The 4,846-nt window shown below is 32.0% G+C and overlaps 1 long non-coding RNA gene across 1 annotated transcript; it reads right to left on the reverse strand.

Moving 5' to 3' along the window:
* Positions 1 to 3,895: 3,895 nt before the first annotated feature.
* LOC147396742 (uncharacterized) lies at positions 3,896 to 4,399 on the reverse strand. Its single transcript, XR_015180772.1, has 2 exons — positions 4,250 to 4,399; positions 3,896 to 4,024 (listed from the first exon to the last, which is right to left on the reverse strand). It is a non-coding gene; the product is annotated as an uncharacterized LOC147396742 (long non-coding RNA).
* Between the last annotated feature and the right edge of the window lie 447 nt (positions 4,400 to 4,846).

Below are 4,846 nucleotides of genomic sequence, written 5' to 3' on the forward strand. Positions count from 1 at the left end.
AATAACAGTAGTTTAGGGCTTTTTTTAAATAAAAAAAAATTAAGTGTAATTTGCTAAATTTAGATCTTTGTGAAGATTTGTCCTTTTTGGATTAGCAGAGGCCTAGAGGGTATCAAAGACAAATTTGGGTTTTATCTCTATTTCAAAGCACTGATGAAATGTCCTAATCAAATTGAATTTTTCTCTAAAATTGAACTTTTAAAACCATGCTTCTATCTTTATTAACTGTATACAGTCTAAAATGAATATTAAATAATCAAATATCCTTTGTAAGGAGTAATTCTAAGTTGTGATCGCTTTTAAATTTCTTAATCACGTGACCACGTGACATTGAACCTTAATATGTCATTTTTTTCCCTCTTCATTTCTCTTTAGATGGTGTAAGATTTACTTTATAAGAATTAAATGCCTCATCGGATCTTCACCATTTCTCAACCTTCTCTCTTTGCAATCCCATAATTTATAATATTTTTTTCCTTTTCTTTTAAATAGAGAATATATTTTTAAAAGCCAAAATCAATTTGAAAAAACTCGGTGGATTAACCCTAAAGAGAATTCTTGTGCTGTTTGACACTAGCAAACTTTATTAATATTATAAAATAATATTGACACTTAACATTGATCCCTAAAGACTCCATAATTTTGAGGATTCTTTACTTTAGTATCGTGCTCACACACACACACACACACAGACACACACATAAGGTTGGGTTAACCCCAAAGGATTGACCTAGTGGCAAGCCAAGTTTTGATAAACTTCTTAGGAAGGGTAGGTCAAGTGTTTGATATTCCATGAAGCAATGAATTCCTTGGGGCCACCCTTTAGGATTTGAATGACCCTCAACTCAATCAGTTGCATATAAGACTTTTTGAAGGAGCGGTGCGTGTGATCGTGATATTAGTCTCACTTGAAGGGTGGGGATACCCACGAGAAGTACAAAAAAAAAAAAAAAAAAAAAGATCGATCGATTTATGATGACTCATAAGAAAACACATGATCTCAACTATGTAAACACAAAATCCAACAATAGGGATTTATACATATCTAGATATCACAAATCTCGAGGATATTTCTTTTGAGGATAAATCTCAATGGTTGGATTTTATATGAACACGGTTGGTATCATGTATATCTACATGTGTATGGAAAACATGGTACCACTCGGATGTAGAACACAAAATTTTAAGAACTATATAAATATGAAAAAAAAAGAAAGATATTTTTATCGTTGATCAAGGCATTTTAAATTGACTGGGAATCCAAATAGTATCCTGTTTCTATAATAAAGGAAAGTTGTCTACATGGCAAGTTTTTGTTGGAGTTTGAAACACCTAGGACTCTTAATCAAGCCATGCACGTAGTCTGATGTGTTTGAACTCCAACAAAAATGAGCCATGTAGACACTTAACGTCGTTATAGGAACGAGAAACCGTTCTAGTCGTGACTTTTTAAATTGACTAAGGATCCAATACATTGTCCCGTTCCCATAATAAAGATAAGGTGTCTACATGGCACGTTTTGTTGGAGTTTGAAACACCTAGGATTCTTAATCAAGTTGTTTACACAACCTGATGTGTTTGAACTCCAACAAAAATGTGCCACACAGACACCTGACGTTGTTATAGGAGTGGGACACTTTTATGGGTCGCAACTCTTTTAAAATTTTGAGTTAAGTGGTCATTTATTTTTTAAACATTTTTACCAGGCAAAACTAAGTGTCTTTAGAAAAAAAAAAAATCTAATTTATACCATGAACATTAAATGATCAAGAGTGTTTGAAAACTGAAGGTTGAGTTTGAGAGTTCAATTCTCTCAAGTTTGTTAGGAAGTTGTGGTACGGGGCACACAATTACAACTGAAGTAGAAAATAAAAAAAATGGAAAAATGATGAACACCAAAATTTAACGTGGAAAAACCTCTTGAAATTAGAGTAAAAATCACGGGTAAATTGTAAAAGGATTTCACTATTGCAAAAGAATTACAACAATTTCTCTCTAAAATAAGGAGAGTACAATTGACAATACTCTCTCTTTCTGATAATAGGAGAAAATACACTCTCTCTTTAATAAAGATAGGATACAACACAATGATGAGATTATCTTTGAAGAAGAGGAGGCATGTATATATAAAATGAGGAAAGTGATTATAATTTTTATCTAGTTGTCAAATTTGACTTATTCAGTCATCATTTTTGATTTTTTCAGTCATCAAATTTGATTTTTCTTAATCGCCTTCAGCCATCAAAAGTAACTTTATTATCTGACAAATGAGTCTTAGTAAGGCGAGGAACATGTTTTCCTTTTACAAAAAAATGTAACCCATTTCATACCTTTAAAAGCTTATTATTTTCTATGTTTCCTTCTTTATTGGTTTATTTCCACTTAATATAAATGGTTCAAATAATGGAAATATGAAATATCTTGAAAGCTTCTAAAAACTTGTTTGAGTCAGTGTTCCCCTTGACCTCGTTTGTTCTTTACAAGTGCGTCCCACCTCCATAACTTCCATATATAAATAGTTGAGTAGCGTGTAGGGCTTTAAAATTAAGTAAATATATGGACTACCATATTGCCCACCCTGAGCCCTACTTGGCTCCACCCATGGTGGTAGGGTTAGGCTTGGCCATTAATATATTTTAAACGTATATATTATAAATACATAGATGAATAATTTTCTAACACAAGATAGGTTAAACATATTATAAATAAAAAAAGTCTACTTCTATTTCCAATCCTTATTTTTTTCATCAAATAATTCCAAATGAGTAACAAAAGTTGAATTAATTTTTATTTTATTTTATAGTCTGAAAATCAACCTCAGTTCTGCGTGGACTCAATAAGACTACTCTCTGGCATAGCTAATTTAGGCCTGATAGCAAAATAAGACCGATTTATGTATAGACCACCTCTGTAGGGGCAAGTTAGGGCCCAAACTGAGCCCAGTCCGAACCTGCCCATTGAAATCGCTAAATATACCTATGTCCATGGCCTCCTATTTTTTTAATGAAACAGATTTTTTGGAAAATGCATAAAAAAAAAAAAAAAAAGCACTCCAGAGGTTTTACTTTTCAAATGCGAGAAGATAGATCATCATGACCCGTAACATGAATTTTCAATGGCAGTTGTACAAATTTAATTGTACAAAATAATAATAATAATTATATGATCTCATTGAGGTTGATCGCCTATATGCCCGAGGTGGGAAACCCTACCTTCACACTTACACCTATCCAAAAAAAAAAAAACTTGAAAATGGAGGGCGCCCGCTATGTGCTTTTCGTCCTTCTCCTCATTAGTTCTTCCATCATGAACATTGCCCTTAAATCTAGACTATAAACGTGGTATTCATAAAGAGAGCTTTTTGTTCATGTTTGAAGGGGGCTAACAAATTATGTAATGGTTACCAAATTGTAACTGAGTTGACTCATTCATGGATTGGCTCACAAATCCAGATACGTAGTCTGCATTTTGCAAAGAATCCCTCTCTCTCTCTCTTTTATATTGTTTTGTGATCGAGTTTCAAATTATTACCATTTAATTCAGTTATTATAGCTCAAACTCACCCAAACACCATCCAGGAAAATAATTATAATAATAAATAAATAAATAAAGGTAAAAGCAAAAGCACTTTTAATAACTACCATCACATTATCATCAATTCATCATGATTACATAATTACTTAAACAGACCCTTAAAAGACAGTAAACCAAGTCTTTTTAATTATTTTTTATTTTTTAATACGTTCTTCTACTCAGAATATGAGCCCTTTATCGTAATATATGAGCTCTTCATTCCACAAGATAACCTATTCAAGCATTATAACCCATACTTACAACAAATGCACTTAACTTCATTAATTAAACTAATTTGACTTAATTGGCCTTGATGATGATATTGTTGTGGAAGTAGGGGTTCATGGGGCTGAGCCACCATGGCCGGGTAACTAATTATAGCCTCCACGTCCCATTGTTTCATAAGTAGTCCCATTGTTGAATTCAGTTGATACACCAAGAAATCTTCTTCCTGTAAAATGGGAATAAAAGTACATTTTATTTTGTTAGCATAGTAACATAGTTCGGATTCGGTAGATATTATCAAATTAGATCCTTGTCGGAATCCAAATATTGATCTAGATTCGAAATTATCAAATCAAAACTGATCGGATTTCAGGTCTGATCTGATCCATTAACAACTTTAAGCGTTGAGACACAAATTGCAAAAAACATGGATATGGTTTGATGTGCTTACCAAGGTTGAGTTGGAGATTTGCAGTAGCCATACCAGAAGACAAGAGCAACATCACTACCACAAAAATGGTAACCAACATTATCTTAGAGCCCTGAGTGTTAGCCATTTGCGTTGTTCTCTACTCCTCTTTTTATTTTTTATTTTTTTATGAGCACTACCAAAACTTAGCAAAGCAATGATTTTTTAATTAAGAGTTTGGTCCTAAGCCAGTTATTTATAGCGAAAAAAAAAGGGTAAAATTACTTAAAAGGACCCAGTATATATTAAAAATGAAGAACGAAGTTGAGATTCAAAAAAAGTTAAACAATGTCGAGCTCACCAACTTTTATTGTTGATTTTGACAATTTTTTATAAAAAATTCAAATTCGACAATAAAAATGTTGAACCCAAAAAATAAAAATTGGTAAGCTCGACGCTAGTAAAACTCACCCATTTTCATTTTTCAAGTTTTTTCAACAAAAATACATGGAAAGATCAACTAAAAATTTGACATAATGACTTGCATAAATGATTTCAAAAATAAAAAATAAAAAATAAAAAAATCCTTGACCGATTTTAATCCAAAAACAAAATATAAAAAATTGAAAAGAAAAACCT

Source organism: Akebia trifoliata, chromosome 8 (genome assembly GCF_017979445.1).
Source record: "Akebia trifoliata isolate Shusen 1 chromosome 8, ASM1797944v1, whole genome shotgun sequence".
Taxonomy (NCBI): Eukaryota; Viridiplantae; Streptophyta; class Magnoliopsida; order Ranunculales; family Lardizabalaceae; genus Akebia; species Akebia trifoliata.